We start from the raw sequence: 13,917 nt of genomic DNA, 5'->3' as shown, positions 1-13,917 counted from the left end.
AGGTAGCAGCTTTTATTTGAAGGGGAGACAATTATATTTTAAGGCCTGTCCCCGGGCTGTTTATATGTATATGACCTGCCCTTTGGGCTAGGATATTTTTATGCGATCTTTATTTGTCACACTTATATTTTTTCAACCTGTCCTTTGGCTCAGGGTTTTTATACTTATGCTTCTTATTTTTGTGCATACTTTTTGACCTGCCCTTTGGGTCAGGATATTTTACTTAGTTTGTTTTTTGTTTGTCCGTGCGGTATACCCTAGTACCCCCCTGAGTGGCATAGAAACTTTGTTTTTAAGGCACTCAGTTTTATTTAATATAGAGGAGGTATACATTTGGACGGTACAAACCCTTTGAACAAAATCTAAGTTTAATTCACTACTGGTAATATTTTCTGAGGTGATCGGCATTCCAGGCTCTTGGGACGATGGTTCCGTCCATTCTTTTTAGTTTGTAAGTGCCAGAACCGATCTCTTCCTCGATCTCATATGGTCCTTCCCAATTTGGTCCAAGTACCCCCACTCCGGGTTCTTGGGTGGCTGGAAAAACCCTTCTTAGGACCATATCCCCAATAGCGAATTTTCTGCTTTTAACCTTGGAGTTAAAATACTTGGTCACTTTCCTTTGATAAGCAGCCATCCATATTTGAGACTCATCCCGGAGTTCTTCGACTTGATCCAAAGCCTCTTGGAGCAGTGCTTGATTGGTGGCCGGATCATAAGTCGTCCTCCTGTGGGATGGGAATAATGTTTCTACCGGGACCATTGCTTCACAATCGTACGCCATTGAGAACGGCGAGTGACCGGTTGTGGTTCTGGGGGTCGTCCGGTAGGCCCACAATACCCTTGGCAATTCTTCAGGCCAGTTATTTTTACAGGCCAGTAGCTTCTTTTTTAAAGTGACCTTTAGGATTTTATTGACTGCTTCCGCCTGGCCGTTTGTTTGAGGCCGGGCTACCGCGGAGAAGCTTTTTACCACTCCGTGTTGGTTGCAAAAGTCAGTAAATTCCTCGCAATTGAATTGCTTTCCATTGTCTGAGACTATCTTGTGAGGCAAGCCGTATCGACACACTATGTTTTTGATAACAAAGTCCAATGCCTTCTTAGCAGTTATTGTCTTCATAGGCTCAGCCTCTGTCCATTTGGTGAAGTAGTCCACTGCTACTATTGCATACTTTACCCTTCCTTTTCCCGTAGGTAGAGACCCGATGAGATCTATTCCCCAGACCGCGAAGGGCCAGGGGCTGGTCATCAAAGTGATCTCATTTGGAGGAGCTCTCGGTATGTTCGCGTACCTTTGGCACGAGTCACACTTTTGGACATAGTCTATACAATCTTTTTTCATTGTTGGCCAGAAGTACCCTTGCCTCAATATTTTCTTTGAGAGGCTGGGTCCTCCCGTATGATCTCCACAGAACCCTTCATGGACCTCCAGCATGATTTGTCTAGCTTCAGGGTCCGATACACACCTTAAATAAGGCATGCTGAGTCCTCTCCGGTAGAGAATTTGATCCATCATTACATAACGATGAGCCTGATACTGAATCTTTCGAGACAGTGCCCTCTCTCGGGGCAACTCACCTGTGGTTATGTATTTTATGATGGGGACCATCCAGCTGGGCTCTTGCCCAACCGCTAGTGTGGTCTCTTTTATTTTGATGCTTGGCTCTGCCAAGCGTTCCACTGGTACTACCCCCAGCTCTTCGATCTCACTAACTTAGCCAGACAGTCCGCATGAGCGTTCTTCTCTCGGGGGATTCTTTCTATTTTATAGTCCGTGAACTCGTGGAGCAGTTCTCGGACTATTGCTACGTACGCGGCCATCCGTTCGCCGCGAGTTTGGTATTCTCCGGAGACCTGGTTTACGACCAGCTGAGAGTCACTGTAGACTTCCACTCTCTTGGCTCCTACAGCTTTAGCCAATTTTAGCCCTGCTATCAGGGCCTCATATTCGGCTTCATTGTTTGAAGCTGTGAAGTTGAATCGGAGTGCTTCCTGGACCCGCAATCCAGTGGGTGATATCATAGCCACTCCGGCTCCCGAACCGTTCTCATTAGAAGCTCCGTCTACAAATACCCTCCAAGTGGGGATTGGTGGTGCCGGTGTATTGGCTGTTGCCTCGGCTTCATTGCATTCGGTGATGAAGTCTGCCAAGGCTTGGCCTTTTATGGAAATCCGGGGCACGTAATGTAAGTCGAATTGACTCAGCTCCATCGCCCACTTTAGGAGTCTTCCGGATGCTTTAGGCTTCTGGAGAACTTGCCGGAGCGGATGATTGGTCAAGATTCTGATCGGATGGGCTTGGAAGTATGGTCTCAGCTTCCTTGATGCCATCAGGAGGCAGAATACTAATTTTTCAATGACCGGGTACCTTGTCTCGGCCCCTATCATGCGCTTACTGACATAGTACACAGGGTGCTGAGTTTTTTCTTCCTCCCGGACTAGGGCAGCGCTGACCGCGTGCTCGGAGACAGCCAAATAGAGGAACAAGTCTTCTCCAAGGACGGGTTTCGATAGGATGGGAGGTTTAGCCATATGATCTTTTAGCCTCTTGAATGCCTTCTCGCATTCATCCGACCATTCGAACTTTCGGCACTTCTTCAGTATGTTGAAGAAGGGTATGCATTTGTCCGTGGAGCGTGAGATAAAGCGGCTCAGTGCTGCCACCTTTCCGGTCAAGCTCTGCACGTCCTTATGCTTTTTGGGGGAAGGCATGTCTAGGAGAGCTTGGATTTTCTCCGGGTTTCCTTCGATTCCCCTTTGGCTGACTATGAAGCCCAGGAATTTTCCCGACTTGACCCCAAAAGTGCATTTTTTCGGGTTGAGCTTCATACCGTATCTCTGGACGACTTCGAAACATTCTTCTAAGTCGCTTGCATGGCTATTGCAAGCTTTGGATTTGACGAGCATGTCGTCTACATATACCTCCATGTTTCGTCCCAGGAGGCTTTTAAACATCCGATTAACCATTCTTTGATAGGTTGCTCCGGCGTTTTTCAGTCCGAAAGGCATGACTAGGTAGCAGTATACCCCCTTATCGGTCCTGAAGCTAGTGCACTCCTGGTCTACCGTATGCATTTTTATTTGGTTGTACCCAGCATAGGCGTCCATGAAAGACAGCAGCTTAAATCCGGATGTGGCGTCTACCATCTGGTCGATCCTGGGTAGCGGGAAGCAGTCCTTTGGGCAGGCTTTGTTTAGATCTGTGAAATCTATACAAAACTCGCCAAGTCCCGTTCGGCTTGGGTACCAGGACCGGATTGGCTAGCCATTCCGGATAGTATACTTCGCGGATCATGCCATTGGACAAGAGTTTGTCCACCTCTTTCTCTAAGGCCTCGGCTTTCACCGAGTCGAGCGGGCGTCTCTTTTGCTGTACAGGGGGCATGTCCGGGTTGACATTGAGTACATGGGTGATGACATGAGGGCTTATGCCGGTCATGTCTTCTTGGCGCCATGCGAAGATGTCGATGGCGCCCTTCAGTATTTTTACTATTCTTTCTTTTTCCTCCGGGTCCAGGCTCTTCCCTATCCAGAGTACTTTAGTGGAGCCGTCGTCGCACACTGGTATTTCTTCGACGTCCTCCATTGGTTCCACGACCTTTTCGGACCCTATACGAGGGTCCAGCTCATCCTCTTCAGCCTTCTCTATTTGGGGGGATTCCCGGACCATGAGTACAGGTAGGTGGGTGGCAACATTGTAACACTGCCTGGCCTCCCCCTGATTTCCCCTCACCGTTCCGACTCCGGCTTCCTGGGTAGGGAATTTCAGGCACAGGTGTCGGATTGAAGTAATCGCACCAAAGTCCACTAGGGCCGGTCGGCCTAGGATCGCGTTGTAGGCTGTTGGACAGTCTACCACCACGAAGGTGCAATACTTGAATGTGCTCTGGGGGGTATCCGGGCACAGGGTAACCGGGAGCCTTACTTTTCCCATCGGGATTAGCGTCGTCCCGTTAAACCCCGTGAGCTGTGACCCACTAGGCGAGAGGTCCCGGTCGGTCAACCCTATCGCAGTGAAGGCTTCTTTGAAGAGCAAGTTCACGGAACTCCCATTGTCAATCAGGACCCTAGCCACCACTTTATTTGCGATGGGGGTCTCTATGACCAGCGGGTCGTGGTGAGGAAAACGCACCGTCTTGGCGTCTTCTTCCGTGAACGTTATGGGTTGGTCCATTAGCCGAGGCCTTTGAGCTGGGAGTTGAGTAACCTCCCACACCTCACTGTGTTTCGTGGCCTCGGCATATCGTTTTTGCTCCTTGCGAGTGTTTCCTCCGATATGGGGACCTCCGGAGATCATGGCTACCCGTCCATTAGGCCGGGGCGGTAGCCCGGGGATATGCTGGGTGTCGCCTACGGGAGCAGCTGGAGACAATACTCCTGCTGTACCCCCTGGCGTTCCCGGAGGCATACCTCCGGCCACCTGCCCTGGATTAAGGTGGGGCAACCTATTTTTGATCCACTCATAGAGGTGGCCCAAGCGGATCAGATTTTCAATCTCGTCTTTGAGATTCTTACACTCATTGGTGCTATGACCAATGTCGTTGTGGTACTCGCATCTTTTACTCGGATCTCTCCGGGAGCTATCCTTGTACAATGGCTGTGGTCTCCGGTAGTGCGTATTTTGCCTAGTGGCAAAATATACACGTTCCTGGGAGTCCGTGAGCTCTGTGTACTGGGTATATTGGGGTGTGTACACCTTCTTTTGGCGCTTCTCTCCCATTCGGGTGCTGCCCTTGGAGGACCTTTTGCTCCTCGACCCCTGGGTAGGGCCTGTTAAGCTAGCAGTCGGGGCAGCCTGTGAAGGAGTTCGTCCATTCACCCCGGACGGGTTGCCATAATGGGAAGATGCCGGTGCCAAAGCTTGGCCCTGGCTGTATCCGGGAGTAGCGGAGAACTGTATGCCACTTACTTGTGGAGTTGCGGTCGGGACAGTACCCGAGGGCGACACTCCTGGCATGTATCCTGCTATCCCGGTGGGATAATAGCCTCCGTAAGCCACGATCTGGGCTTCTTCGAGGTTAATATATTTTTGGACTCTCTTCTGGAAGTCCTGAAGGCTAGCAGCGCCTTCTTGCTGCAACTCGTTCCAGAAGGGAGTCCCAGTGCGGATTCCTGCTTGGAGAAGCGCAAGCTGTTGTCCGTCGTCGACCTTCTTGGTCTTCGAGGCTTCCTCTCGGAACCTCTTGATGTAATTCTTCAAGGTCTCGGTGGGCAGTTGCTTGATGTTGGTCAAGGCACTAACCTCCAAGTTAACCTTCCTGGCGGCGACAAATTGTCTCCGGAAGTTGGTTTGGAGTTTGTTCCAACAACCCACGGATCCTGGTTCCAGCTTTTTGAACCATTCCTCCGCTGATCCGCTCAGAGTGAGGGGGAAGCACAGGCATTTGGCGTCATTGCTGACCCGCATGACTGTCATGACACGGTTGAACCGTGACAAGTGATCGCTGGGGTCGGAGTTCCCAGTATATGCAGCCATTTCGGGCATCTTGAAGTTTTTAGGGAGCTCCGCCTCCAGGATATGCTTGGCACATGGCTCCCGATCCTCACTGTCCGAGTCGGAGTCGTCTCCCTTCTGCCTCCGGGAGACTCGAGCAATATCTTTTCGAAGTATGGCAAGTTCTGCCATAATCCCTTCGTTTACAGTACCCGAGGAGACCACGGGCCTGTATCTTTTTTGGTCAAGGTGATCCCGGAGGTCACCTTGATTCCCATTGATTTGATTTCTCAGATCAATGGGAGGACATCTCTGTCCTCTTCTTCCTCTACCCCCTGGTTCCTGGTGCACAGAAACGCTTTTCCGGTCCCCTCGATCCTGAGGGCCAAGACTCCCTCTTTGGGGCTTGCCCCTCTGCGGACCTTTCCCTTTAGGGAAGTCTGAGCGGACCCTTCGCGGATCCTGCACCTTTTTCTTTCGCCCAGGGGTAGGAGTAGGGTTTTTTGTTTGATTTTCCTCAGCAGGGTGCCTTATAGGGCTAGGTTCCCTAGGTCTTTGCTGCTGGGAATTAGGCGAGGACGTCGCTGGCTCTCCGTCGAGCCCAGTGGCCATTGCCTTGGGATGCACGTGAATACCAGCTGCCTCCATGGCTTTCTGCATGGCTAGCATCACTTCCTGCATTTTTTGATTTTGCGCTTTCTGAGCTTCGATCTCAGCTTCATGATCGATAGCTTTTTGTCTAAGGAGCACCAACTCCGAGTAACTTCCTCCGTCGTAGGCATACTCGTCGAGGTTTTCCTCGTAGTTCTCGTCGGGAACTATTTCTTCTTCTTCTTCCTCGGACTCCTCTGCTGCTCTTGAGGCTACATCTTCCTCATTGGGATCTTAAGCATCTTCTAGAGGGCGAGGATGACGTGTACTTCTTGTCTCCACCATTGTTGTGAAGTCAAATGCTTGTTATGTAGCAGCTTTCCTCAGCTCTCAATGAAAGCACCAAAATGTTGACCGAGATTTTTGGCAACTGTTAAAATATGATTATAATAAAGAGCTGTAAGAAAGTGAGATGAAGGTTTTTTACGTGGTTGGGGCGTTAATGAGCCTTAGTCCACGAGTCTCTGTTATTAATGGATGTATTTAATACAGATTCCACACTTGAGAGAATGTCTTTCTCTTAAATACAGAGAATGTTCTTGGTGAGTATTTTCTCTTCTTGCTCTTTTGCAAACCAAGATTCTCGACCCCATTAAATGAGCTTTGAGGGGGTATTTATAGTGTTTTGGTGGGGTAATCCCTAGAATTGTTCTTACACATGTATCTGTAAGTATCCATAAAGTTGGGCATTTCCAATGAATATACCATGGGTGATGCATGGTCAAATCCCTAGGTGCTGTAGGGTTTTTATGAAGAATGTCCTTTTTGCCTTGTGATTGACGTGACTCTTCGCAGAGTAGCCGTCGCTAGACTTAAATGATCATTCTTGTAGCGCCTTCTTTGTTTGGGGGTTGTGCCGTCAGACTTTATTGCGTGTTACAGTCCCAACACGCTTCCTCCCATGCAGCATTAAATGCGACTTGATTGCTCGGGAGAGACCTGACATATCCCGGAGAGCCTTCACGCTATGCAAGCTTCCTGGAGTACCTTGTACTCCGGGTGCCTCCTCCGGGACCCATGCTAACAGCGCTTCCTTGTGGCGCACAAAGACTTAGCAAATGTTTACAAGTTATCTGATCCACGTGTCCCCTCTCGACTGGTCCACGTATTTTGGGCGAATTCTGGAGCAACAGTTATTAATTGAATAGGCCCAAAAACTAAATGGGCCTAAATAAATTCTATCAAGAACTATGATAATTTATTTTAGCAACAGCAACCTATATGCATCTATAATAAAATTAAACACATAGGCTCACACAGGCACACTTTGGATGGGTCCTATCATGTTGCTAGGTCATACACAGATGAAAGAAGATTGTAAATATACCTGTTACAAATTATTATCTTGAGCAAGGGAGCCATCAGATCATTAGATCTGGCAAAAAGTAAACATGGCTATTTGCAATCAAGTAATAATAGGTTTTGAAAACTTACACACAAGCTAAAACACATACTCATGCAACAAGGTTAGCTGGATAGTTGGATGTAGGATTTATTTAATTTTAAATAAATAATTTCGAAAAAAAATAATTAATTAAATAAATAAAAATTATTTTTCGAAAATTTAAAATAAAATTTGAAATATTCGAAATTTTAAAAAAAATAAATTTAAAATTAAACCTACAATTTTGAAAAATTAGGTTTCAACCAACATAAATATCATTTCAAAATTTGCTAACTACTTTTAAAAATTAAATGTTATTTTATAAATAAAAATTAAATAAAAAATTAAAAAAAGATAAATGAATATCTTTTTCAAATTTTAAATGTAATTTAAATAAATAAAATAACAAAATTTAAAAGTTAGCAAAATATCTTATATCTATTTAAAATTACATGATTATAGTTATCTTATTTTAAATTTAAACAAGGTCAAATTATTTAAAAAAAAAAAAGATTTAATTTAAAAAATTTAAAATCTGACCTTAAATTTAAAAATAAGATAAGATATAATCAAATTAAAAAATAACATAGATAATTAAGCAAAAAGATAGATACAAACTATTTTCAAATTCAAATTACACTAATATCTTGAATTAAATTTAAATATATTAAATTAATTCAAAATGATAATTAGAATTGAATTAGGAATAGTAATAGTATAAATATAGAACTACACAAAAAATCAAAAGTTAATTCCATGAAAAAGCATGAAAAATCGAAGAAAAACGAAAAAATTGTGAGTTGCACGGAAAGTTTTCGCGATCGCAGGAAAATTTCAGCACAGCCCCGATTTTTCCGAATCTTCAAAAAATCATAGCTAATTCAAATTAAATCGAAATTGAGTTTTGTAAAAAAGTAACTTGCTTAATTTTTTCCATACTATCCAATAAAAATAATTCCAGAAACAGAATCGCAATTATTTTTCACGAAAATTTACAAACATCAACCAATCATCAAATAACACTCAATACAACATGATATCATCCAAAAACAAACAAACAATCGTTTTAAAGTCCAAATTTCTTGCAAGTAAATCAATTACCATGGCTCTGAGGCCAGTTGTTGGAAATTATTTTACCAGGATCTTAGATCAACTCACAAGTATGTTTATTAACACCCTAAATATGAACTTTCTAAAACGATGAAATAAACACATATAAAGTTTAAGAAACCTTACATTGGGTGCAGCGGAACATAATGACTACTTCCGTTCAGATATCTAGCCCTTGATTCCTTTCTGTAGCAGAGCATTATCAATATCTGAACCTGGATCTCTTTCTCTGAATCTTTGATGCTGAAACTCCTTCTTGTTGAAAGTCTTTCTTCACGATCTTCCTCACTATGATTGAGGTATCACTTGCTGTGTGTGGGCACTACTCATACACTAAGAAATTTCGAAATTTCAATGAGGAAGAGAAAGAGAGTGGATTCGGCCAAAGATAGGGAGAGAGAAGACTCAGGTTTTTCTCTGAAGGAAAAATAGAAAATTTAAGTGTAATTTTCCTGAAGCCTTCACTATCTATTTATAGCATTCCACTAGGGTTAGGTTTGAATTATTTGGCATTAAAATAATGAAAAATATCAGTTTAAATTGCCTACAAAAGTGGCTGGCCATGCTTAGTGGATTTGGGCCTCACTTTTTGCAATTTTGCAGTTTTACCTTTTCTGCATCTGATTTTCTCAAAAACGCCAATTTTCTAATTCAACCATTTAAATGCCAATTCTAACAATTTAATAACTATAAATAATTATTAAATAATATTGTCATTTATCATATTTATTAATTGAACCATACAAAGTACCATAATTAACAAATATGCCCCTAAAACTCTTTCTTTACAATTTCCCCCTTACTTAGTGAAAAATTCACAAATAGACATAGTCTAATTTGAGAATTATAATTGATTAATCAAAACCAATTATCTGAGTCTTACAAGCAATATTATCTCAACTAGTGCGGGGACCATGGTTCTATATAACTGAGCTTCCAATAAGTAGATCAAGAATTTAGCACTAAAATTCACTAACTTATTAATTCTTCGTTGAATCCACACATAGAACTTAGAATTGCACTCTTAGTTATATAGAATGCTCTATATGTTCCACCATATAGACACATCATTAGTTATCCATTGTTATAATCCTAATGTGATCAATGATCCTCTATATGAATGATTTACACTGTAAAGGGATTAAATTACCGTTATGTTGGGTTTGTGCCCTAAATAAAACTCTGTTTCAATGTATTCCAGATTATTCTATATCAATAAAGTAACAGAAGTAATTTTTCATTCACTTGTGTATGTTTTGGTTCACTTAATCAATTGCTTGTCTATTTGATTTATAAATTCATCCAAACCCCTTTCACATACTTGAACATGTTTATTGTGTTGTCAACACAGTGGAAAATAAACATGACTATGTGAATAAAGTATTCCTAGATTTATCAGAACACTGGGTTTCACTGATATGACAATCTACAACATAGTTTACTTACATTTGGAGAAATGTTATGTTCTTTCCAGAACATAGGTTAAAGTAAAGCTCAGGTTGGATGCATGGAGTATGCATTGGAATGGACCGATATTGAACTTTGAATTAGATTTTGAAACTTACCGTAAACATCTATTCAATTCAATATCATAAGTTCCTAGATCACATGATCTAAATCCTGATATGGTTAGGCTTAATTTCAAGAGTATTATTCGTGTTCTTTGATTTGTTAGTTAAGCCTAAATCTTTAGTCTGGGCAATACATACATTTTGGGAACACGGTAGTGCGATTGAGTGGGAGCGCTAACATAAATATGGAATCTATAGCTTCTATCTGGCGAATAGTAAGCAAAGGGTGATTTCCTTCGAGCTTAACCAAACGAGATAAATGATTGAGTACTCATTTCATTTAGTTGAAATATCATTTATACAGGGTTAAGTGTTTTAAGGATAAAATACATTGTAGGGTGTTACGGTAATTTAAGTCCCTTTACAGTGTAGATCATCCATATAGAGGATCATTGATCACATTAGGATTATAACAATGGATAACTAATAATGTGTCTATATGGTGGAACATATAGAGCATTCTATATACTGAGAGTGCAATTCTGAGTTCTATGTGTGGATTCAACGAAGAATTAATAAGTCAGTGAATTTAAGTGGTAAATTCTAGATCTGCTTATTGGAAGCTCGGATATATAGACCCATGGTCCCCTCACTAGTTGAGATGATATTACTTGTAAGACTCATTTAATTGATTTTAATTAATCAATTAAAAATTCTCAAGATGGACTTGTCAGTTTGAGAATTTAGCACTTATTAAGGGCAAAACAGTAAATAGAGATTTTGAAGGGCATATTTATTAATTAGGAAACTTTAATTAGTTTCATTATTAATAAAACAAATGATAATATATTATTTGATAATTATCTTTAATTATTAAATAATTAGATTTATCATTAATATGGTTGAACAATGGAATTGGCAATTTTTCACAAAAAGGGAAACTATCAAGTGTAGGAAAAGGAAAGTTGGAAAAGTGGCAAGCCTTGTTTCCACATTGCCTAGGCCGGCCACTTACCTTCCTTTTCCCTTTGATTTTCTCAGTTCAAAATGTCAATCATAGCCCTTGGTGGTCTTCTATAAATAGAAGGCAAAGGCTTCAGAAACACAAAAGACAACTGAAAAAGCTTTTCACAGCATTATTCGGAAAGAATTTTCTCTCAGAAAATTCTCTCTGAGCCGCCACCCTCTCTCTCTCTATTCCTTCACTGTTTCGAAATGTATGAGTGCTAGAGTAGTGCCCACACACATCAAGTAATACCTCAATCATAGTGAGGAAGGCTGTGTAGATTTCAGAGACAACAAAGAAGGACTTTCGGGCTCAGATCTTGATTATACTCGCTAGAAAGGAATCAAGGGTTAGAGATCTGAGTGGGAGGAGACATATATTCCGCTGCAATCACTGTAAGATTTCTGATACTCTTATGTGTTTAATTTCATATCGTTTTAGAAGTTCATATTTAGGTTGTTAAATCAACATACTTGTGAGTAGATCTAAGTTCCTGGTAAAATAACTTCCAACAACTGGTATCAGAGCCATGGTAATTGATTTGCTTGCAAGAAATTTGGACTTAAAACGATTTGCTTGTTTTTTTTTTGGATGGTATCACGTTTCTTTGAGTGTCATATTGATGTTTGAATGTTGTTTGTGAATTCTGGGAAAAATGGTTACTGTTTTTATTCTGTAATTATTTTTGTTGGATAGTTTGGAAAATTCTAAGCAATTTACTTTTTTACAGAACTCGATTTCGATTTAATTTGAATTAGTTATGATTTTTTGAAAATTGGAAAAATCGGGGTGACGAGCCACTCATCACAAGAAATTAGTTATGATTTCGGTCATGCACCTTGGATCCGCGCGCGGATGGCCATGCACAGCATGCCATCCGTACAGTTCATCCCATTTTCCAATTTTTTCGATTTTTCATGCTATTTCATGGAATTAAATTCCGATTTTTTGTGTAGTTTTGTATGTTGATTTTTGTTTTTCAAATTTCAAATCTAATTATCAGAAATAAATTAATTTTAATTTTTTAAAATTAATTTTAGATATTAGTGTAATTTGATTTTGAAAATAGGAAAAAATCAAGTTTTGCTTACCTTTTTCTTATTTCCTTTAAAATTTGATTATTTTTTTTTTTTTAAGGTCAGATATTAATTTTTTTTTGGTAACTTGACCTTAATTAAAATAAGATCACAATAATCATGATAATTTTAAAAGAGGAAATAAGGTATTTTTGTTAACTTTTAAATTTTGTTATTTTTTTAATTAAATTAAATTGTAAAACAAGAAAAGGGTATGTATTTACCTTTTTTCTATTTTATTATTTAATTTATTAAATAACATGAAATTTAAAAGGAAAGTTAGCAATTTATTTTGAAATGACATTTAGGTTACCCAAAACCTAATTTTTTCAAAATGGTAGGTTTAATTTTATTTTATTTTTCGAAATAAATGATTAAAATTAAATGAATCCTACATCCAACTATCCAAATCTAACCTTGTTGTAGGAGTATGTGTTTTAGATTGTTTGTAAGTTTTCTAAAATCTATTATTGCTTGATCTAAATTGCCTTGGTTAACTTGATGATAGATCAGTTGATCTAATTTTAACCGAAGGTTCAATTGACGATAGATCAAGTAAATAATTTGTAACATGTAATTTTTACAAACTTCTTTCATCTGTGTATGACCTAGCAACATGATAGGATCCATCCAAATGTGTATGCCTGTGTGAGCCTATATGTTTAATTTCTATTATAGATACCTATAGGTGGTTGTTGCTAAATAAAATATCATAACTGATAGATTTTATTTAGGCTCATTTAGTTGTGAGCCTATTCAATTAATAACAGTTATTCATTTTAAGGTTAAATTCCTCTCTTTTGGGCCTTGTGTGAGAGTTGGGAGCCTTAGAAGTGGGTGCGACATACTGGACCCACCTCCCCCTCACATGAACAACCCCAATTGTGAAGGCCCATTTGCCTGATTTGGATAACTGTGATAGGTTAATTATATTAGTTTGACCTAATAAAAGATTGATTAGCAACATAATTAATTTCATTTTTCCTTGAAATTAATTTAAGAAAAAACATAGTTTGAATAGTCATATTCTGGAAAGCTATATGTATTTTTCTTGTTTTTAATTAAATATGGAATTATAACCATATAAATTCTTTCTGAATCTTAATTTTATAATTTCATTAAATATTCCTATTTAAGTTGAGATTTAGTTAAATCTATCAAATCAACTTAGATTTGAATATTTTTGAATTTCCTATTATAAATTAAGTTGAGGAATTTTTGGAAATTGGTTATTGAGATTCTTTAGATATTTTTTTAAGTTGATATTTTCTAAATATGGGAACTTAAAATGGAATATCTTCTAAATTAAGTGGTTACTACTTAATTGGTAATATTTAATTAAGTCATTGTTTGAAGAATATTTTAAGTTGGGTATTTAGATTTTCTAAACAACTTAAATAAGATATTTTTCAAAATTATTCCATTTTTGAAATTTAATTAATGTTTTTGCTTTAATTTGTAATATTTCATTATTGAGATATGGAATATAAATGATTAAACAAAATACATGTTTAAATAATGAGCTTTAATCAAAGAGAAATTCGATCTCCATTGTTGGTTTTACATAGCTATTGTTTTAGTGAGTAATCCTCCCTAATGGAGGAACGTTCATTAGCAAGTTAGCGCCGTTTAATCTCGAAAGATAAGTATTCTTATAGGTTTATTTATATGGTTCATGACCACCCTAATGGTGGCGACTATGTAAGACTTATAAGAATACGAAATAATGGTAGAAGCTCATAAGA

The sequence above is a fragment of the Cannabis sativa genome, chromosome 9 (genome assembly GCF_029168945.1).
Source record: "Cannabis sativa cultivar Pink pepper isolate KNU-18-1 chromosome 9, ASM2916894v1, whole genome shotgun sequence".
In the NCBI taxonomy this organism is placed as follows: Eukaryota; Viridiplantae; Streptophyta; class Magnoliopsida; order Rosales; family Cannabaceae; genus Cannabis; species Cannabis sativa.
This window is presented reverse-complemented; position numbering follows the sequence as displayed.